Raw genomic sequence first — 23965 nt, forward strand, 5'->3', positions numbered from 1 at the left:
TAATTCTTATTGCCAAGAATTTCAATTAAAGGAGGAAAAGGGTTCTTCATCAGACTCCTATCATATATTTTGTTATTTATGTTTCAACACAGAAATTACAGTTACTTCAATAGCTATAAATGACAATAATAATATTTTCAGCATATACAGTAAGTGGAAAAATCAAAGTTGGAGGAGAAATGTGATAAAACAGGATGTTTAACATGAAATTTCAGGGTGCCAAGTTTTCCATACTAAAAATACCTAACTCCTGACACAGTCTGATACCTAATGCTACAAACAGCTACAAACAGGATTTACAGAATGACTTGATTTTAGAAATCCTGCTACGCATTATAGTCAGCAGCTATAAGTGCCTACAGACATCTGAATATCTGCTATGTAAAATAATATGATTCACTGGAAATCTGTTGAAGATACTCTCTTAAGCTATTAGATATTCTTTTACCACATCCTATTCCTCCTCCACTGGATGCTTGGTCCTCATCAGCCACTGAGTTACGAATTTCTTCTCAGGAATTATTGTAGCACTGAGAATAAAAGTTAGCCTGATGACATGTAAAAAACATTCTCCCAGATGGTCCTTGCTGATGAGATTTACACTTCCAGATTTTGAGGACCCCAGCTCTCAGAGGCACTGATGTAAAAGTTGCCAGAAGGCAGAGGAACATGGAGGTCCCTTTTGCCTCTGAAAGTGTAAATTTAGTTAATTCCATCACGATGAGAAGGAACAGTGACAGGTTTGTGATGCTCTTCATTTAGGTTTCTTTGAATGTCTTTTTCTCACCATTCCCACTGCATGCAGAGATTGCAGAACAGTGTCTGCAGTGCACCTGATAATGAAGCACTCCCACAGCCTGTGCCACAGGAGTGCACTGAAGCAATCTGAGCCAGCTTATAAAAATCCAGTGGTGCTGACTTGGCTGAGCAGTTAACATTTGCCTTTCCACTTCACCAGCCAAGTCAGGACTCTGGCTATATGCCAAGGTCTGCTACTTAAATGTATATACAATGAGCAAAGAAAAGAGCCAGATCATTTTGCCTGTATTTTCTAGTGCGAGAATCTGTTGCTGTTGGTTTTTTAATTGGGCCCATTTGAAGTTGCTTCCTCCTGTTCAGTTGACAGGTCAGTGTATTTTACACCGCCTTCTGGCTTGCCTGATCGGTTTTGCAGCAAATTGAAAATGAAATGACTCAACCCAACACAGGCCCCTCTTTGTTGCTCTGATAATATGTAGTTTAAAAGCTCTTGAGTTTCTGCCAAACACCAGGAGTTGGACTTCCATCACCCTCTGTGCTACGGTCCAGTAATGCAAAGGTTACTGAACTCACTGCTGCAGCTGTGAGATATGAGATACATCACTGTGAACCTGCTGTGCTATAACCAAGCCAAGGGCAGCTGAGATGCCGCCCTGCAAATCAAAAGCATTCAGAATTCATGAGAATCAGAATAAAATCCAAAGTTCTAAATATATTACTTTGGGTTTAGTCCTGGATGAGATGGCACCCTACAGAGTCCATTTGAAGACTTTGGTATCAACACACTCAAAGATAGTTCATAAGACATAAAAACATGCTCTCTTTGAGGCTAAATATCTTATGAGAATCATTTGCTAGATCTTATTGCCACTTAACTCTGATAGTCTGTTGAATCCAAGCCCCGAATCACAATAAACATATGATACACATCTCCATACTTGCATCTCTTTAAAGGAAGATTGAGGTAATTTCTTCACTCCTCTCCCCTCTGGATTTCCTTGGCTACCTCAAGACACTCACTGTAGCAGGCTGGTTATAGCCTGTGCTCTCCTTCCATAATTGGTTTCTGGTGGGATTTCTGTAGCCCTGGAGTGGCAACAGGAATCTTGTCCTGACTGAAGTAGCTTGCAGGAATCCCCTTTAAGCACAGGTGAGCATGAGGAATTATTTTAAGTGGTGGCAATGATAGCAGCGAATCCAAAAATCTTCTGTCTTTTACATAATGAAGTCGTAGCTTTTGGGATAAAAAGTGTATGATATTCATCTTATTGCAGACAAGCCTAGATATCCTTAAATCTTGAGATCTATCAGGATGACTTACTGTAAAGGATACAAGGGGGACTCAACTATTCATCTGCCTTGAAGAAACATTTATTTACAGTCAAGATCAGTCCTCCTCTGTGGGAAGTGTCATTTGTCCCAAAACATGTTTGAGATCTTTCTGCTTTCTGTGCCAGAAACACGGTGCTTTTCACTGGTATGAGTACAGAACTCTCTTCTGGCATTTTCCAGAAATCTGAGGATCAGATCTGCAGATTTCTCAAAGCTGAGGCCAGGGTACTGAATTTGGACTTTTGAACAGGTCTGTTTCAGTGGTTTCTTCACTAGGCAGCTGTCAGCGAACAAAAGACTTGTAAGGGTAGCCCTTAAACCTAGCTACATGGCTTGGTGCAGGCTGCATCTCTTCTCCAGTCTTGTTGCCAGCTTCTCCCTCCTATCTGCCTGATAATTTCCTAGGTGAATATTTTCCCACCAGATAAATTTATCCTGTGTATTTTGTTTCCCAGAAAGCTGCATACATCATAGTGCTGGCAGTTTAGGAAGCCCTTCCTGTGAGATACTGCACACAGCAATAGAGTGGGCCAAAAAGTACAGTACCTTGTACTGGAAGTTATACAGTGCTGGTTGGTGTATACCTATACTCAAGAGATGTGTGTCCTTCAGGTCTGGTGTCTATCAATACTGGCCTGCACCTATCCACTTCAGGCTTCTGATTTAAGGGTTAGCATGATCAAGCTTCTACTCATATAAGCTGGAGAATCAAGTACCTGCAGGCATCCAGGATCACAGATTTATTTGCAGAAACAAGCAGAATCTCTCTTCCAAGAATCTGCAGGAAGCTAATGTAGTACACAAAGCACTATACTGAAAGTGGAGAAACCTGGGCTGAAGAGGCCAAGAGATGTGCTAATTTGACTCCTGCCCTCCATGATCTGTTTCAAGCTTTTTGAAGCATCCTGGGAATTTTCACTGCTCTCTTTGAAGAAACACTGTCTCCAAATCCTGTGCTCATCTATCCCTAGTCTCTCCATCTGTGAAGCACACGAACCTCTTTTATTTCTCATGCTGTGAACAAGGAATGCCCTTCAAAATTGGTTGCATGTCTCAGAGTGTGCTGAGAAGTAGCCTTTTCATCTTCCAGACTGAATGCCAACTGAATGCCATACCAATCTGAAGGAGAAAGTTTGCTCTGTGGCACTTGCCTGTGTGTAATAGCAACACTTGTTTGGTGGAATTTCCTAGCTACAGTCTTATGGCCATAAAAAACAAACAAACAAACAAAAACAAACAAAAAACAAGTTTTACCAATCAATCATGCAGACAATTTACAGGAAGTTTTATTTTCTTTTTATGTTAGGAATTTGAATTGAGTTTGGTTTTCAGCATATTGGTCTTTTTTTCCTATGTACACTCCTAAGGCCTTCCAATGAAGATATTTTATCTATATATGCACTATATACAGTGTGTGTATATATGCATACATATGTATATATGTATAAACTATAGTACTAAATGACCAATATCAGCAGTAGCCCCTATCATCCAATCACATGTTTACACAGAAATTCATGCCTTCATCTAACCCTGGCATCCGCTGGCGTGGACAGATGCATGGTACTGTTACTTCTTGATGAACAGAGCACGTAAATTTCTTTTCTGTTGGAGCTTTTTCTTTCTTCTTTTTATTTATTTGTTTACTTTTAATTAGTAGTTTCATCTACCAATTAGCCTTGGGTAGGGTGGGGCAGGGAGAATAAAAAAATTATACAGGTATATCCATCAGTACATACACACATACTCCGTGTATATATAGATGGATGTATACATTGTATATATTTGAAGAACATTTTCTGTCGTTTCACCTCATCTTGTGCCGCATGAATTTTTGGTGATTGATATTTTAGTTTCTTTTGTATTTCTTTCCCATTTTTTGGCTCTTAATGGTGCCATACTGCTATTGTTTAATTTTTAAAATCATTGCTATACTATTCAATTTATACTTTTGGAGTTCTTCCAACAAAATAGTGATTTGATCATCTCAAGAAAGATATAGATCTGCAAACCAATATAGGCAACAAAATCTTTTCTTGCCATCCTTAGGTAATTCACATTTTTAGACACCCCGAGAAAGTTGTGTGCAAAAGAATGAAGGTTCCTACCCCTCCTTTCTTCCTATTCTTTTCTCACTGCCTTTTTAAAAACTTCTGAAAATCTCTATCCCATCTTTTCCCTTTCCTACTTTTTTTTTTTTAAATTGAGTTCTGAGGAAAAATATCCGGACAAAAAAGACAGAATTCCCTTATCCCAGCATTTTCCCAGGAAAAATTCCTCTAACAACAACAAAAAAAACCCTACAAACGGCAGATGGCATAAAAAGAATTTTATTGCAATGCAGAATATCTGTTGTATCTTTTATTTTGGGGTCAATGCAAGACCATTTTTGTGGCATGCTGTAGTTTAGCTGGTTTAACTAACCATGGCCTTCATTAATCCATGCATGGGCTGTGATGACGCCATCTCGTGTTTCATCAGAGCTACGCATTCAGGCTAACCAAGCAAGTCCATAGCGTGTGATTTAGGGGGATATCGTTTTAGTTTTCATTTTCAGTTATATTCTAATTTCTTCTTTTTGGAAGAGTTATGCAAATACCACTGGCTGCTTCTTGCAGCTTTAATATTGTATATCTACTTTATTTTATGGGTTTTTTTGCTCTTGTTTTTTTTAATTTCTTAGTAACAATCTTATGTCTTGTCTGTGTCCATCTGTCTTGTCAGTGTGTCTTGAAGTCCATTGGTCTAGTGTTGTTATGTGATTCTGTTCTCTGTTTGTACGCTGGTGTTCAACTCCCTGGCACTCTGTTGTTCCTCTCCCTCTTCCCCTTCCCTTTCTTTCCTCCCAACCTTCCCAGGGAGTCCACAAAGGGGCACAAGCTTTGAATGAGGCTGTGAGAACTGGCCCAAGGTGTTGGAATGGACATCACAAGGTGTTCATTCACCTTCATTCACATGTTGAAATTTGCAGCTGGAAGGTTTTCAAACACTTATCATTTCACTCTTATAAAAGGTTTAATGACAAAAGACTAAAGTGGCTTTTTATATATAACCAGCTTTTCAGGGTATTTTGGGTAAGAACTCCTGTTACCTGCACTAGAGGTGCCAGAAAACCCTATGCATGGTGCAGGCTATATGTTAAATAGAAGCTTGTGGATCTTTTTATAAAAGACAATATTGGGAGTGGAATATCACTGTGAATGTGCTTCTAAAATCCATCGTTCGTAATTCACTTGTAGTTAGGATACATAAATGTAGGATGTACTTAAGATTCTAAAAATAGTGTATCTTTACAGGCTCAGCCTCTCCTTTGTAACTCTGTGGTATCTTCTTCATACCAATGCTGGTAAAAACTGCCTTGCTGCTGCTAGCATGTGTAAGCTCAAGACAATGTTGGAAAGACATCTGGTGTGTCTTCTGCCATGAGCATTATAAATGTGTGGTAATGTGTAAGGCAGAATAAAAAAAAAGCTGAGTTTTATGGTGTCTGCTTAGACTTGGAACTCTTTTTAGAAAAAAGCTTCCTTTGGCTTGTACAGTGGTGCATTCCTAGCATCCTTAGTTCTGTTCCTGCAGCCATGTTAGAATGTTAGGATACATGAGATAGCATTGGGATGGGCATGAGCTCAATGGGGGAAGAAGCAGCCAGAATCCTTGTAGATGATGTGAAGCGCATCACAAAAAGCATACACACAAGTACCTTTTGCCTAGCTAAAAATTAATTTGATTTTACACTAATTCATTTGTTCTGCAGCAGGGATGAGATGACGAAATTTGTGAATATTCCTCACAATATAAGGCTTATCTATTTAATAATGGCATTAGTGGAAGATGAAGGTGATAGGATATGTTGTTTTTTCCAAAATGGAATTATTTTGTTTAACTTCCCAAGATACATGCATGCTGTACTTGCATGGGAATATAAAGAAGATAGCTTTTCTTTCATCAGTAAGAACCAATCATCTTAGGCTTCTTTATTTTTCTTAACTTGTATATAATCTGAGAGACATTATTGAGTGATATTAATTACAGTGAAAATGAATCTGTATTTAAAACTTGCTTTATATTTTAGATCTACAAGTGTGATTCCTACCAAGTCTAAAATCTTTTCTTGGAAGTTGCTTAGAAAAAAACAACAGCTATGAAATTACAATAGAATCCACAATCTCATGGTTCTGTGTAAAGCTGCCCTCTGTCAGAAAAACCAAAACAGTCCAACTGGGCTTCCTAAACCCTAACGGTAAAAGAAACTTAAGTTTAGCTCAAGTGGCAGGTGTTATTGATGCATCACAATCAGTGATGCATCACGAGGTCAGAGCAACCTTCCCATCCGAGCATTGTAGTGAGTTAATGAAGATTGCCATCATCAGGATGCTGACCTCTGGGCTGTAGGTGAGCTTCAGTGCCCCCCTGAAGGGCTGCTTCTGTTTGCCTGACATAGCCTCTCCACTGCCTGCAGAGAGCCACAGGCTCATCCAGTGCAGGTGTTGCTCCTCAGGTCCTGTTGTGCCCCCTTTTATCACACAGAGCCTATAGAGGCCTTTGAAATAATTCATATTTTGTCTTCTGTTTCTGGGCAGGCTGCTGGCTTCATCCTCTATGCCATTTGTCACTGTGCAAGGGGGAGGGCTGGAGGTTGAGATGTTAAAGCCCATGACAATAAAGCTTCAACTCTGGCATGCCTCTCCCCTCAGCTGTTGGTTCCTTCTTGGCCTTGATGTTGCTCATTTGCCTACCTGCAAGACAGAGTAAATGAAATATTGCTTAGCTAAATGCAGTAGAGATGAAGGGAATGATGGTGACATAATTAATATTTTAATGAACTTACTTTGATATGCAGGTGCAGGTTGCTATGCAATACAGAAAAATGATACTGTGATGCTAACTAGCAAGAATGTACAAGAAAACAAGGTCACTGTTAAGGTTTTTTCTAGTACCCTCAGTTGCTGTGGTAAATGACATTACTATGTATTTTAATGAAATAGATTAAAACCTACAAAAATAACAGGAATTCTCTGAAATTCAGGCAGAGGGAAGCAAGTGAGAAATAAAAAAATAAAATATTACATCAGGAATTATCAACACGGTAATCACTTTCAGTAAATATCACTTTTTCCTCTAGAAATTACAATTGGAATGAACCATAAGGCTACATAAGTTAATGTTATGAGTAGACTGTACAGTATACAACTCTTTTCTGTCAGAACCTCCATACTTGAATTTGCATCCCAGTCAGAAATTTGCTTCAAAAACTTCGCATTTTCTCCAGTCTGATTTAGCTGATGTAAGCGTCCCTGCTTTTCTACCTAAGATCAGGAGGAGATCAGAATCAAACCCAGAGTCTGGCTACCTTGCCCTTGCTGCCTTCCAGACTTTATTTATAAGCGTGTTCTCTAAACTCAAAGCCATGTGCACTGTCACATTCTGGCAATCCTTCTAGTGCTGTGCCTATGTTATCAAGCTGACACATGTCTAAAATACTAAGATATGATATTTTCAACCTGCTGGGACTTGCTTTTTGTCCCTGTTAGCTTTGATTTTCAACTTCATAAAATATATTGGAAAGAAAGAAAAAATAGGCAATGACAAATTCAGTGAAAGAGAAAAGGTAGCACATGACTCAGGGAGAGATTTTGCCTCAAAGACAAATGTATGTATGTATTAGACCTTAGATGTCCATAGCAACTGATTCATTTCATTAGCTTTTGACCAGAAAGAGCTATCTGATTTCTGGAAGATAAATAATATTTGTGAATATTTTAGGAGATTAGGGAAGCATTCTGTTAAAGAGAAAACATACTGAGCATTTACTGATACTATAGGCAGAAATACAGTTTTGCTCCTTAAGGCTTTTATTCCGTATTTCCTCTGGTCATCATGCCTAGACCTGAAGGTGCCTTTTGCATTAGAATCCCAGAAGTATTGATGTTCACATGAACAGTAAGAGCTGGATATCTCCGCACAGCAGGAAAACCTATTCTACTCCCATTTTTAACCCAAGTAGATCGCAAGCTTATAATTAGATCAAAAGGCTTATTACCTTGTCTTCATTCTGCCTCTCTGTTTCACTTCCAAATTATTAGTCACAAGAGCTAGAAATAAGTGCTTTATCTCATCTGTAAACAGTTGAGAATCCAGTCCTTCAGTGATACAAAATGTTAATACTTATCTTAAATCTCATGTGAGGAGTAGAAGACAAAGACCATGCCAGTTCTGAAACCAGGGACTGAAGCAAAGAAGAAAAAAAAAAATATATCAGTCTGACTTGATTTCTTGTCTCAAATGTCCACTAATTTGACGAAATATTTAAATCTACATTTTTAATTGCATTAATAAATATGTTACTAAAAGCTTATAAATGCTTCATACAGAAGGATTCATTTTTGGACTTCTGCTGAGTCTCAGGAAAGCTGAAATTATTTGATTTGAGGTGTTCTAAGGATCATCAGCTCCTCTTTTGGCATTCAGTAGGAACTACAACTGCTGTGCAGCCGAGCATACAAAATCTCAAAATTGGCTTCTTTTTCAGGAAGAAGAAAATTCCAAAATTTTTATGCCTTCACTAGTTTCAATCTGTGTCAATATGAAAAGAATGAATGACAGAAGCATTTAAAAGCTGAAGCATTTAAAATGGTTCTGTTTTTGCCAGAGAAAAGATGTGCAAAGCAATTTTGATCTTAATATTTTTTTGTTATATGCATGTGCTTCCTAATGGATGTCAATATTGCTTTCTCTCTTGGTATTGAAATAAGTATGAGTAATTTTAGATACCAGTTTTAGTGACTACTGATTTTCAATACTAAAATCTTAAGGACTTCCTAAATTTTACATCTGACACAGAAAAAAAGCAAAAAATAGCTCTGCAACTAGTTCAGGTAGGTATCAAAAGAAAAAAAAGTCCTTTTTTCTTTTGTGCAGTGCATTGGGCATACTGCCAGGTTTATTCTTATTCCTGTAACTGAGGGATGGGTTTTGCTGGGTCATCTTCCCATGAACAAAACACCATGATCTATGCAACACAGCAGTAGAGTGAGTGAGCTCTAAGCATGAAATCATTAATGATTTTTGAGATTTGACTTCTGATAACAGACAGGTTTTTGGGTTTTCCTGAAACCTTTCACTTCTGTGTTTAAACATATCATGTAAATCCAAATGGAATACAGAGACCAGAAGCATTTCCCTAATTCTTTTTTGGGGAAATCATGAAGATTTGATGCTGGCAAAGTACTGTGCAACCACCATCTAGTTTCCTCTGAATTCAAATGAGGAAAATGTTGTGACTTCTAAAATGAAAAAAATTATTAAAATTAATCAAATTAATTAAAATTTGAAATATATTTTTAAAGAATAAAATCACATTCCAACAAAGTATTTCACTGCAAAAGAAACTTTGTTGTCTTTTTATCTCAAAACAATTCACAAAAGATATCTATATGTGTATTTTGCTGTATAACACATTCTTTCTATGATTTTCAGAACTGTGAGTGAACTGGAAAATAAACAGAGTATAGTGAAATAACTACCTATAACTGAGTGGAAACAATGCAAGGGTTTTTTTGTTTCTAACTCAGTAACTACGGTGTAGATTTCCAAATCTTTAATGCCTTTCTTTCATGGATCTTTGTCACAAAATGAATACATCTGCATATATCTGGACACAGTCCCTTTACTGCTGAGTGTGTCCAGTAGAATCCAGTATCCTATAAATATGTCTTGAGTTTTGTAGTCATACGGATTGTGTGGGGATTTCAGTACACTTGTCTTTTTTTTTCATGTCTAAAATATGACAAATAACCTTCACTGCTGACTAACTTAGGATGTATTTTACAAATTCTTTTCAGTTTTTTAACTTCCTTTCTCCCCTGTTAGGTTCTCTAGAATATTAAAACATACTTTTCCCCATAGGAAACATCTGTCACTTGTTCTCTACCAGTTGTTTTAGAAGAATAAAGCCTTTGATTAAATTTATCAAAGAACACGGGCCAGTATATTTTAGCATCTTCATCTGTTTCATTCATAGCTTGTCATATTTTGAATAGCAATGGTAAAAGTCCATCCCGAAGCTGTGTGATCTTTCCAGCATATGTTGTTTTTTATATCTATCATTTTTCCCTTGGAAAGGAAATTCAAACAAAAATGAAAAAAAAAAAAGTACTCCTTCGCTAAGGTGATATTTTTAGAAACAGCTGGTGAAACAAACTGCAAATATTATGCCTGGAGCAACTCTATTCTAATAGCAGGGTTGTTTAAAGATTAAAACAGTCATTTGTGTGTCTAGCTCACTTGTTCATAGTAATGCTTCCTCCATGCCTGACAAGTGAGGAAACATGGGAAGATAGCTTGTTTTCCTGCATTCTTTCAAGATATTTAAATACTTATCTACTGAAAAATGTGGGTTCAGGTAGTGCTTTCTATGACAAAGTGTTAGCTTAGGAAAAATGAGTCTCGGTCATCTGTACTTCATTTATTCTTCTGAGGATTTTTTCCTCTTCCTCTGAGTTGACCTTTCCTTCCTCACGGCAAGTTGTAAGTTTCCTGTTGGCCTGTCTTGTAGGTGTAGTTGTCTAAACACGAGCTGCCAGTTCAGGTACTACAAGAAATTCTTATGAACTGCCCGGCATGGAGTTCCTGGTGTGAGAAAACTATCTTCACACAGAAATGTTTACAGTGTCCTATGCAACTTGAGCAGTTTTGTTTTTCTATATAAAATTTTTTTTAGCTTCCATACTCATTAACTAAAGGAGCTGAGAACCAAATGAGGCCACAGGCATCTATACATCTTTTAAAAACACATTTTGTGAAGGCCCCAGTTTATGATGGAATATCAGTGGGTGTTGATATCTACTGCTTTTGCCTCAAAATTCCTATAAAAGCAAAAAAAAATTCTTTCTTGTATTTTTGGTGATTTGATTTCTGATGCCATTTACACATTTAAGAAATATTTCAGCAGCTGGATCCCAAAAATGACTGCATATTGAATGCCCAGTCTTGTAGGTTTACTGCCATGTTTTATCCAGCATCTGAGAGGAGTTTTGTGGATATTAGTGCAGCTGAGCCCTTGCTTCAGAGGTCTAAATTTTAGATTTATATGCTGACAAGAGATAGTTAATCCTTTTGTGGACCAAGCCCTTAAGGACTGTGTGAATGACAGGACTTGAAATAAGACCTTGGAATCTTAATTCTTTTGCATTCAAACCTCAGTTAATTTCTCCTTCACTTTTAAACAAAGATTACAGTTTGATCCTACAGATTTCTTAAACTTTCTGTCAGATACACATTCCAGGAGATCATTTTTGGGGGGATCCAGTCATGTTAGGGCAATGACAGCTTTTGCTGTGGTATGTCACATTACATTAATTTTCTTATACAAAAGAGATTTAAGCAAATGCAGAATAAGACAAATGAGCTAGCTACAGTGAAGTTAAAGATTTCAGACATGAGCTTAGAGCAGTGATCATTGTTCCTTGTTGAACAGCACTTCTTTATCAGTTTTCTCTTTTGTTTTGTCTTGTGTTGTTCTTTTCCGGTAATGAAACGCTTAGAGCTGTATACACATCATTTCAGGGATAGCAGTGACAAAGCCATGTAAAGAGGCACTGTTATCTCTCTGCTCCATTACAGAGAAGCCTTTGCTTATACAGCCTGAGTTCTGAAAATAGTTAGAGTCTGGCTTGAAGGAAAGAGATTCTCTGCAATGGAGGATTAAAGGATGACAAATTCAGTTTCCTTTTATAAAATCCAAGAAATCTGAGGTCTACATCTCTGACTGGGAAAGAGGCTGGAAATAAGAATTATGGGAAATACACATGTGTACGTATACATATATATAAGTATATATACTTACACACAACTATATACATACAATTATATGTACGTAAGCATAGATATAGAAGGAATCATTCTTCAATTTCAGAATACAGTGACAGATTTCAGATATTTCAAGTAAATAGCTTCCAGTGCAGATGCTGGTAATATTCTGTATTGGTCCCTAGGAGATGGACTGTATGTCATATTCCAGGTCTGTGAGCCTATTCTAAGAAATTATACACTTGTTCTACCTTAATGCAATGGAAGTTAGCAATAATGCGTAGAAGCACTGTTATCAGAGTAAAACTGTAGTAGGTGAGTCCCTTAAGTTTTGGATGTAGGTTAGTTTACCAGACCTGAATATCAGATCAGAAGAAATGAATTGTGAAATTCACTTCATGCATTGAAAAAATTCTGTCTGCAGAAAGAATTCCAGAGAGATTAAGTTAGACAACAATTGTAAAATACCAGGAGCAGAACTTTTTCAATGCATTCCTTACTTGTTTAAAAATCTTGTCCAAGCCTTTTGTCTAGAGTGATTAGGAAAGTCATGTTGATTTTGTTGTGGAAAACGAAGTAGTCAGCATTTGGCTCTCTCCAAAGCAGTTTGGAATCTGGATGCAAATTAGATATTTTGTGGTAAAAAAAAAATTGTGTGTAAATTCCTGTATGTATGCACATGCATCCACAATCACTAATTACATTAGCTACATGGCTGGAAAATCTGGCAGCCTGATCATGTGAAACACTGAGCACATTCCATTTTTACAGGGATTAATGAAAGTAGATAGTATTAAGCTGAGTTGCTGTAGGTATTTGTGGGGGAAAAAAAGAAATCACTATATGGGATTATCCAGATTCAAATCACAGTATAAAAATAAACTATTTCTATACAGTGTGACATACAGGAAAGGCTTTAGCCAAAGCATTTTCAAAGTTCAATTGACTACTTCAGTTTTTTCTTATGAGGTGCATATCATCCACGTTTTTACTGTACTTTATTACAGTGCTCTATTTTATTCTACATGGTTTTAATACATAGGACATGCCTGTTGATTTTCTGAGACCAGGCAGCATCTGACTTTCATTTACTTTTTTAAGCCCAGTTGGTGCATCTATATTCTACTTATTAATGTTTTGAAAGAGAGCAGAGATGAAGCCTGCTTTTTTAGAAAGTATGCGTTGTCTTTGAAGTAAGCCACTGCAACTTCCCTTTTCATTTCTGCACTTGATAATGTTTTGGATTGTCTCAGTTGGATCTGACAGAACACTCCATCCAGAATGGCTGATATTGTGTTCAAACAGAAATGTACTGTTAGTACAGTTGCACTGTTTATCTCAGATTGAATATATTTTGCTGAATATATTTGAATATATTTACTGAAAATCAAAACAGACCTTTAGTAAGGAGGATGAATACTACTGTACCACGTTATAGTTACTGAAATTCAGAGAATTTAGAAAGGTGAAAAAAAAATTATTATTTTAACAAATATGGATTTTTGTAATGAAAAGGAGCTATCTCACTTGCAGCTATACCTGAGTGCTGAAGATAAGCAAACAATTAAAGTCTTTTCTCTCTTTCACTGATATTTATGTTTGCTTTTAGAGTCTGGTCCACTGTCTTTAGTGGTTTTGTATCCTTCTGGTCCCTGCAGAGCCCACGAGGCACTGGGATTGAGGCTAGGTTCCAGTCTGTTTCTCACTTCATTGATGGAATAATTTACACACATGCAATTTGAAAGTTCAGTCAGTAATATTTCTCTAAAACCATTGAAGGCAATAGGGTAGCTCAGAGGCTGTTAAGGGCACACTTTGACCTACAGGACCTACAGTCTTTAGTGATGAGTGATGATGATGGGAGACCTGAACTTGATGCTCAGATCCCAAACTGAGTTGGCAGAGAGTTGGTGTGAAGAGTATCTTAAAAAATATTTGATCTATTTCCAGCTTTAAAGTTGAAAATGCTTCCACTGAGATATAATAAGCATGGAACCTCATGGCAGAGTTTTCAAAGTTGTTTTTTTTTTTTTTTTTTTTATTTTTTTTTTAAGGAAAGGTAAAGCTGTCAAAGAGCAGAAATGAAGTTCTTCTCCAGTTAACCCTGTGCACTGTCTCCCTTCCTATGAAGACAGAGCATATGTAGCTTTCATCTTATTCCAAAGCCTAGTACATTTGTGCTGAATTCTTCTCTTTCTTTGTAGTTATGTATTTCAATTGCCCACTAGTTTCCTTTTTCCCTATTTTTCTGCTGATGTTCCCACTACTAAATTACCTGAAATTTAAATAAGGTAATAATATGAAATTGGGATGGGGTTGCAGTGTGCCAATGGAAGCTTGGAGTTTCTTGCATGGAGTAATTAGCCAATAAAAAGCCAAAGACAAAATTCTCAAAACATGTGGCATTCACATATTCAGGAATGAGGCACCTGAAATAATTAAATATTGAGGAGAGTGTCTTTTGCATGCATCTGTTTAACATGTTGAAATCAAGCACTTGAGTATTTGGCTTCTGACATGCTTCCATTTTGATGAATAACTCAGTACAGTAGAAGGTAGTAAAAATAAGCCTTTACATTTACAATTAAAGCACAGTATGCATTGTTTAGGCAGTGGGAATGACTGGTAAGATTGCCAGCTCTCCTTCAGAATAATGTTGGTCCATATGCCTGTCCATGTTTAGCACCATTTTTCAGAAGGCAAAGAAAGAGCCAAGAAGGCCCAAATGTTTATAATGAGTCTTCTAAACTGTGAAACTTTTCTTTTAACTTCAAAACAGTGCTGTTCACTACTACCATAATGTGCCAGTAAACCTCAAGGCGCTGTGGTTAGAACTTAAATAGCTTTTTAATTCATTCACAAAGTTTAAATTTGTAGGTTTTGCCAATAGCAGAATTACCCAAATAAAGTATTTGTTCTTTTAACATAATACTTCCCATTCTCTGTTCTCATTGTGCTGAAGACCATCACTTGCAGTAAGAACATGAATAAGAATTATAAATTCATCAGCAAAAAAAAATTCTTCATGAGAAAATTTTGTAGCTCATACAGATAAAGGAAATTAGAGTCTATGAGAAAGTAATAGACTTTCCTATTAAAATCTGACGGTAAAATATCTTATTTCATAGCAGAGGAAAGCTGAATATGATAAGGGTTTTTTTAGCTTCTATTAATTAACATTCCATCCTATTAGACTTGGCTTACAGTTAACTTTCATTTCACAGGTATTCACGATTGTTATGCCCCTGTGAATTACAGAATTGTGAAGCTGAGGCATGACAGTTAATAGCTATGCATACTCTTCTTTTAGCTAATTTCCTAACAATAACCTTAAAATTGAAATATTTCAGGCAATGTAGTAAGCAGCCACATTGTGAATACAATCAAGTGTATAACTATATATCCCTTTAAATAGTGATTCAAGAGCAATCTGACCAGCAACAGCCTAGGAATATTAGCTGCTTCATTAAAAAAAGCCAAATTATTTCTAGTTAGAAAGAGAACAAATAAACGCTTGTGAGAGTGGGATATATTTTACCTTATCATGGTGTACAGATAAGGGAGAGAGGATGTCAACCCACCTAGCTTACTAGTGAGTAGAGTTAATCAGCAGAAGTCAGTCATTCTAGATTTTTGTTCATAAAGACCTTAGTGTCTGAGGTGTCCAGCTCCTCCGCTTTATTCATGTACACACTATCTTTAATGTCCCTCTGAAGTGTGCCCAAGTACGATCATTATCATCAACATTAAATAAGATCAACTTTTGCAACGCCATATTTCTCTTCTAATCCAATCTGTTGTGCAAACAAAGCAAGCATGCTTCCCAGCCACTTTCTTCCTATAATGCAATCTCTGATAAACACTTTAAAGCTTTGGTTTCTGAATCACTGTAGAGTTTATTCCAGTTATTCACTGTGTAGAAAAAGAGGATTCAAACATGCCTGCAGCAGTCTTTCACCACTGTAATCCTGAACTTTCAAAAAGAAATCTGCAAAAACAACTCTCTCTCTTTATGCTCCTACACTTCCCAGCTAGTACTAAACTTATCCATAAAAACAAACAAACAAAAAATCCTGCCAAAATTCCATCCCAAAATGCCTGGATCACAGTAGTATACCCTCTTGTCTTTTCCAAATGATAGACAGAACTAGCTCACATGTTGAAAGCTGCTTTACAAAGGGCTCCCCTGCAGTGTTTCAGAGCTAGATAGTTCATACATTAGTTAGCACCACTGTATTTTGATGCAATGACAAGTACTGCCTGGTGAAACTGACTTCAAAGCATGGATTATTAATCATAGCCATTCTGTCTCCAAATACTCCTACTTGAGGTCTCAAGGGGATTCTGGTGATTTTAAACATTAGTACAACCAAAAGGAAAGAGCATCTCACATTCTATGAACTGATGTGAGAGAACACCACCTAACATACTGCTCAGAATGTTGACATTCCCTTCTTTAGGTTTTTGGAGGAAGAGTTGTAGCTTTAATAATTTCTATTTAATATCAGAAATTCTACCTAGATTTCCTACCACTTTCCAGTGGTATGTGTTAGAACCTTTAAGCAGTCTGGTTGGTAGTGATCTTCTCATCAGTAACAGTCTCAGAGCAATAGTAAGGGAACACTTTTCTTCCACATGGAACAAGGTTTTAAATTGAAACGTAGCATACCCAGTATCACTTCATTTTACTGATAATGGGAAATTCAGTTTAGCCTTTTCAGCGTGACTGTTGGACAATTCTTGTATTGATTATGAGGAACATTTTGACCTGTACTTGGCTGAGGAGGAGACTGAAGGGCTTATCCTTGATTCCAGAGTCCCAGTGACTCCAGAACAGCAGGTCAAAATTTTCTAGTACCTCTTCTCTAATTCATTGTAATTGCAGAAGCTGGCACTTAGTTAAACGTTTTTCTCAGCTTTCTTCAGGATTTTGTCCAGCCTAGTCAATTCCCTGATAGCATTTTGCACAAAAAATACAATTTGGGGCTTGTTTTTTTTCAGTTTTGATATGGAAATAACATTACTCCAAGAAAACCCAAAGCAGAAAGAACATACTTTGACATCCAAAACCCAAAGCATAATAACTTTATGACCAGGTCTGTACCGCTGGACCCATCCCTTGTAAAAAGTGCTTTTAAGTCTCTGAGTTATCAGTTTTTCTACATGATTTCCAGGGAAATAGTGTATTGTCTTTAGATGGAATTTGTTACCATTTCCGATAGCTGAATTTATCCCCATTCATTACGTCCCCATTTTCTTTTACAGCTTATAATGCACATTTCCTTAGTCCAGAGTACACATTGTTGAAGTATAGACTTTTTAAAAGTCTATAGTAACCATTTCTCATGTATTCTCAGGAATAAAATGTACCTGCTTTGCCAAAGAGGATAATAATGTCTGAGATGATCCTGAATTATTCAGCCATCCAAGAAGTGGACAAGATTTTTCTCTGGTCTTGCCTTTTTTTAAAAACAAAACAAAACAGAACAAAAAAATAGCTCCAAGACAAAAACACAGTAGCTGTAGTATTAATAATATTGTTAAACTTGCATATTCAACACACACAGAAGATAATGTGGAATCAACAGTAAGATTAGCTACTAAATAGCATTCATGAAGTATCTAGGTCTTTTATATGGTTACAAATTAGCTACACAGAAGAAAATATTTTTGTTCTAGCTAAAAGTACATACTGTGCATCAAATATTTCAGTATGGTATAGCCCCACATATTTCACACTTCAGGTCCCTTTAAGGATTTAGGCTTTCAGACCAGTCCCAAGCCTAAGTACTTCCTAAGTTCTAAAATCTATTCATATCTTCTGTAAGTATTCTAAGACATAAATTTCATATACAAATGTACCCAGCAATCCCTTAAGCAGCATACTTGAGAGTTGTGTTGATTCTTTTCCTGGATACTGGAAGCAGTCTGGATACTGCAGCAATTAAATCAACTTGATGGAAAAGGCATTACAACAGAGGTGTCATGACAGAATGACCTGTAAAGTAGAAAAGCACTATAATGGAAGTGAAGATGATTGCTCGTCCATATCAGATGATTCTAAGTACGCAAGGGAAAACTTGACCAAAGAGGGACCTCCAAAAAGAGATCCTTCCCCAGATCCTTAAATGAGGTCTAAGAGAGGTGCAGCCAGGCTGCAGCCCTTCTGGTCACACAAATGAATTGCTTTCACCTCTGTTCCCAGGGCTTACTGGGTCTTTTTCCCCAGGTGCTCCATCAGTGGCTCTGGCTGGGACTCAACAGATTCCATACAGTTCCAAATGATGGTATTAAATTGTATGACAGTTTAAAATTTCTTGGGTTATAATTATAAGGAAAGAGTTTGGTGGTTGTGCAATATTCACTAGCGTTCTAGCAAACCAATGACGTGCATTTTCAGCTGATGCTTTGCAGTTGAAGAAAGCAAGAGACACTGAGATTCTGTGCTGCTTTCTGTTTGTAAGTAAGCAAAAACATATGCTCATTTTAGGATGCTGTAACTATTCAGGAAACATTTGCTACATGGATTTCAGCAGTAGAAAGAGAACTATTCTTGCTCTCATTCAGATTATTGGACAGAGTTCTGCTACTGAATTTGTTAGTACGAGGATCTGATTTGTGGCTGTAAAATCTCTTAGGATTTAGAAAGACTTCTTCCTTCATGACTAACTTTCAGAACTAAATTAGTGTAGCTTTACATAAAAAAATGTAGCTGGGCTGATTGCAAATGTTAATCTTCAGTCTTTCAGAAAAGCACTCAGACACTTCTGAATGGAGAAGAAGGCATAGGAGTGGAGGAGAAGGAGAGGAGAAGGTTGAGTAGAGTTGCACAGGAAGAATGCATTCAGGCCAGTGATACTGGATGAGTTGCTTAGTTCTGGAAGCATCAAAATACTCTTTGGTTCAGAATGTGGAAAGATAATAAGCTTACAGTAAATACCTGAAAAATTCTTTGCCTCAAAGAGCTATGGCAGTTTAGCTCTTTGATTTCCTTAGCTTCTGATACCTGTGTTTTCATATTTATTTCTAGCTCCTTGTTGCTAAAAAGAAGCCCCATTAATTAATACTTATACACAAAACGAAATAGGATGGTGTGTCCCACTTTGTCAGTGGTGCCTATGTAGGCTTTCTCTTAGCACATTACCTTTCTTGTTTTTTGTAGCTGCATCTACGCCCACAGGCTTAGAGTGAGGGAGATTTTTGCTAGTACAAATGGCTGGTGAAAGGGAAATTATACATCAAATTGACCAATTTTTTAAATCACGATAGCTTGTTCTTAGCCAGTCTTAGTCTGTGCATGTGTTTCTTTTTTGGAGAAATAATTGAAAATTATGAAGATTCTTCTCTTCCTTCATGTACAGACATATGCCTGAACTGCAGACTTTTGCTGGGCTTTTTTTCCTCTCATCTATTTATTTAACATATATTTATGCTATATTCTAGCCAGAGGAGAAAATGCTGCCAACATATCATGAAGTTAAAAGGAGATGCATAGCTAACAATGCCCTTTTTGCCACTTTATAGGTAAAAATTTTAGAGAAAAAATGAACAGTTTAGAGTTCAGAGCAACTTTTCTATGTGTTTCTTTTCACTGATATTTTCACAGTATCAGCTACTTAAAAGTATGTCATTAGTATCCTTGCCCAAGTGTATGGCTCTTAATGACCCCAAGAGGGTGCTGCCTGATACAGAAAGCAAACTCACAAAAGTAACAGCAGTTTGGAAGACCTGGTTGCACTGCAGTGAAATGCATGCTCCTCATCCTAGTTTTGCAATTTTTGCATATAAAAATACAGAAAGAAAAATATCTCAAATAAGGATGGACTTTTGATTATATTACACAGAATCACAGAATCGTAGGGGTTGGAAGGGACCTCCAGAGATCATCGAGTCCAAGCCCCCTGCCAAAGCAGGTTCCCTACACCAGCTCACACAAGTAGGTGTCCAGGCAGGTCTTGAATATCTCCAGAGAAGGAGACTCCACAACCTCCCTGGGCAGCCTGTTCCAGTGCTCCGTCACCCTCACCATAAAGAAGTTCTTGCGCACATTTGTGCGGAAATTCCTATGCTCCAGTTTCTGGCCGTTTCCCTTTGTCCTGTCTCCATACACTGCTGAAAAGAGTCTGGCCTTGCCACTCTGCCCCCCACACCTTAGATTTTATAGATAGATAGATATTTAGATATAGATATTTATATTATTCTGTGCACATAGGCCAGTAGAGAATCCTAGGCATTGACAGTGCTGCTGGACAACTAGGTAAGAAGCATCTGGTACTGGTGTTTGTTAGTAACAAAATATATTGATAGAGTTGTGTTGCAGTGCACTGAACACAGACAATGTAATGTTCAGTGTGTTAGGTAATGGATGAACCATCAAATGGACGGAGCCTGAGGATAGTGGCAGTCTCAGAGGTTAGCCTGAACTCAGAGACAGTAATGCAGCCCAAGATCCCAATTTGTATTTATAGTCTTGATGTGCAATACGCAGGGTAATATTCATTACCTTCACCAGTAGCTTTTGAAAATGAAGCTTGAGAACAAAATGTGAGAAAACATAACTGTGTAATTAAATCTGCTGAACAAGGGACTTCTTGCAAAAATATTCCCTTTTTTGAATGTGGAATTTTTCATTTGAAAAATTCTACTGTCTTGGCCCAATCCTTATAAGAGGCCTATAACTCTTGAAAGTCAGGAAATACAAAAAGGCTGCATTGTTCATATTTTTTAAACTTTTTTCTGAGGCATAATTTGCTAGATGTTAAGTAACAAAGTATTGTCTGGCTTATTATTATTACTATCATTGTGTGGTTTCACGTGGAAATATTTGGAACTCAATTTTCAAATTGGAACATCTACTTTTGGCTATTATGAGCTAGAGTTTTGAAAGGACTTGAGAAGTTTTCTTCTATGTTCAGCAGTAAATGCTGGACTCACATTTTCCAAAACACCATGTTTCTGTTCAAGAGTTTACGTATTGACCAAGTGGGAAAAAATTGCTTAACATTGTTCAAATCTTCTTAATGTTTGTTAGACTCAAAAGATTTCCTTTTCAAAATCTTGTCATCTCTTTAAGTGTCTCTGGCTCCAATTGTGGTTCTTTACTTCTTTTGATCTTTTAGGCAGTAGAAGGCTTTTTCAGTCTCTCATGCGATGAGTTAGGCATTTATCGTCAGATAGGGCATAAGTATTTACTTAAGTGGCCTGTCACAGTCTGCAGAGTTGGCAACCATACCCCCTGCCTTACAGTCTGTTTTGCATCAAAGAGAGGGCATTCAGTTCTAACATGTTGAAGGGGGGTATTTCACTGTTCTGAAAATCCAGCTGCAAGTCATGACAAATACTAATTAAAATTCAAAGCTTAAATGCCCTTTGTGAAACTTCCTAAGTACAATTAAACCAGATGGCTGAGAATCCTGGTAGGAAGTGGTGTCCAGGGACACTAACTTTGAAATCTGACCAAATAAAAATCCCCACTGAGGTCTGTGTAGCCAGTTTTTTCTGATGCACAAATGAATCCACAAAAGTATCCAATGTAGTCCAATGTTTTGCTTCATATAACCTGCGTGTTCTGTCCCTGATATTACCTTGACCAGGTTTTCTCTTCTTTGGTTGAACTCCTTCCCTTCTTAACATGCTTACCAGAGGATGCAGTAGATAGTTCCAATGCAGTCTTCCAGAATAGGCATAGTACATTCCAGCTGTGCATTTGGCACAACCTCAGCACTTCTGAAGTGGGAATTAAGCATATTCTCACACAATTCCTCTCAGAACTAGACACTTTTCAGTAACTGGGCTATTTATTTTTTGTGTTATTTAAACTTATTTCATTTTCCTCAGAATTAATACCGATCTCTCATCTGCTTTAGAGGTACTATTGCCCCTCATTTTAATAGGTACCGAAACATCCTACCTGTTTGTTTCTATTGTGTTTATAGAAAAGTACCACTGACCATATTTACACGGTCGATAGCCCCATTATTTCCAGATATTTCAAGCTCAAGATAGCCACCCACTTCCACTGACCAGTGATAACATGGCCTTTAAGATTGATAATGGAGTGATCACATGGGTATTCCTAGAAATCTAGAGTACGTACAGAGCTTTCAGCCCATTTTTCCCATCTCCCAGAGAGATTCAGTGTGAACAGGGTCCAAATGTTTTCCTAAAACATCAAGAAAAACAGACTGTTTTCCTAGGACCTTTTTAGGACTCAACTGTCACAGCAATGATTTTTATACAAAGTAAATATGGACATCAGATGGGGAAACTGAAAGGAACCCGAGGACCCATTTAGGACACTGAGTTCAAGTAAGAGTTAGATAGGACTGGGTAGCAATATCTTCTTGAACTGTAAATCCTCTTGTATTATGGAAGCAACTGGTCACTCAGTCTTAATGGTAACTTTCGAAGGCTTGTCCACCCAAAATCATATGGACTTAGTACCAAATATTACTGACTGTATTGTTTGCAATTTCGAGTTGTCACTTACACCAATGACAAATTTGTTCCTTCAGACAGTTCATACCAAGCTGATACTTAACTCAGTAAGTGGCTCAGTTGACCTAGATTCTGATATCCTATTAGCAGCAGTGGGCTCCCAGCAGTAGCCACATATAGCATGTCTGAATAACTGCTCACCACCATGAACAAATATTTACTGCAATCACTTTTTCCAGCACAATAGAGTGTATATATAAGAATGAATTCTTCTCCTTTTACTGATGTTGATTAAAATTTTGAATAATAAGCCCCATGGCCCCACTCTAGGAGAAAAAATAACTCATTTTGGAAATATACTAGACAGTAAGGTCCAAAATAATACTGGGAGTCTGGAGTTCTTATGTGTTCTAGTATTTTATACAAATACAATATCAGAGAATAAAAAGTATGTCCCAGTATAGATTAAGACCCTTGTCCCGTTCTGACATCACCTAGAAATGCAGAGAACCTGCTGGAATGTGCTTTGCCCTTTCTGAAGAGGCATGGAATGATCCCCCCCCCTGCAACCCGCCAGCCTCCCTCCTTCACCCACCCCACTCCTTGCTTGCTGTTGTTTTTCTACTTTCCCTAAATGCAACTTACTTTAAGCATGCATTATTATTAACATCCTACAGTAAAATTAAGCTATTATATAACCCATTTGTCGATCTCAGCCAATTTCTTCTATCTTTTCCTATGTCTATTTATGACGTACATCCAGACTGCACGTCCTTTTTTTTTTCTTTCCTCTCCGTGTTTATTTTAAAAAGAAGTGATGAAAAATAAAAGATGTATTAAAAAAAAAAGCAACAATGGAGGGTAGTGGGGTTTTGGCCAACAATTGAAAATAAATTTAAGTGAGAGAGGGAGGGAAGGGTAAGAAATCAAATTCTTAAGGAAAAATAAATGTCCAAATGATGAAAGTGCCCCTAGACTGCTTTGTCTGTTCCTTTTCAATGTGTGCATCTGGTTCGTTCACCTTTGAAAGTGTGTGGAATATTTTTTTCTTTAAAAGAAAATTTTAAACCCCCACAATCATTCTTATCTCCATTCTTACTGGGAACAAAGTCCTTTTTCACTTTTGCTTTTTTTTTTAGTATATCTCTGCATAGTTATATTTTGATGTATTTCTTTTCAATGGTTGAATTTCTATCTTAGATTTGGTTTGTTCTAATCTAATAATGAAAAACAAAAACAAAAGAGTTATGAATTGTTTTCTGCAATTTTTCCCTTTAATTCCCTCTTTAAATATGGAACTACTTCACTGTCAGAATCCCACAGCTGTATTTTTGAGATTCTCCAGAGAATCTGAATGCAAAAGCTATCTAAGTTGAGAGTGGGGAAGGGGTGTGCCAGCACTGTCATTACATTTGGAACAGTGATTTGATGTGCTCAAGAAATGACTGTCTCATATTACTGAGAGTACTCATATCAAACTGATAGACTTCAGAGATGTGATTCTTAAAAGAAGGAAGCTGTGGGTAGCTACAGATGAAGTTGTTCCAATTCCAATGCATAATACTTGTTTCCTTGTTTTTTTTGTTTTATTCTCTGGTTATTATTATTATTATTATTATTATTAGTTTAT

The 23965-nt window shown here is 37.1% G+C and overlaps 1 protein-coding gene across 14 annotated transcripts in view; it reads left to right on the forward strand.

Annotated features, from left to right (window-relative positions):
• The window catches only part of NRXN3 (neurexin 3), an 896531-nt gene that overhangs the window by 862700 nt on the left and 9866 nt on the right, over positions 1 to 23965 (forward strand). The window lies entirely within an intron of this gene.

This window comes from Meleagris gallopavo, chromosome 5 (assembly GCF_000146605.3).
Source record: "Meleagris gallopavo isolate NT-WF06-2002-E0010 breed Aviagen turkey brand Nicholas breeding stock chromosome 5, Turkey_5.1, whole genome shotgun sequence".
NCBI classification, from domain to species: Eukaryota; Metazoa; Chordata; class Aves; order Galliformes; family Phasianidae; genus Meleagris; species Meleagris gallopavo.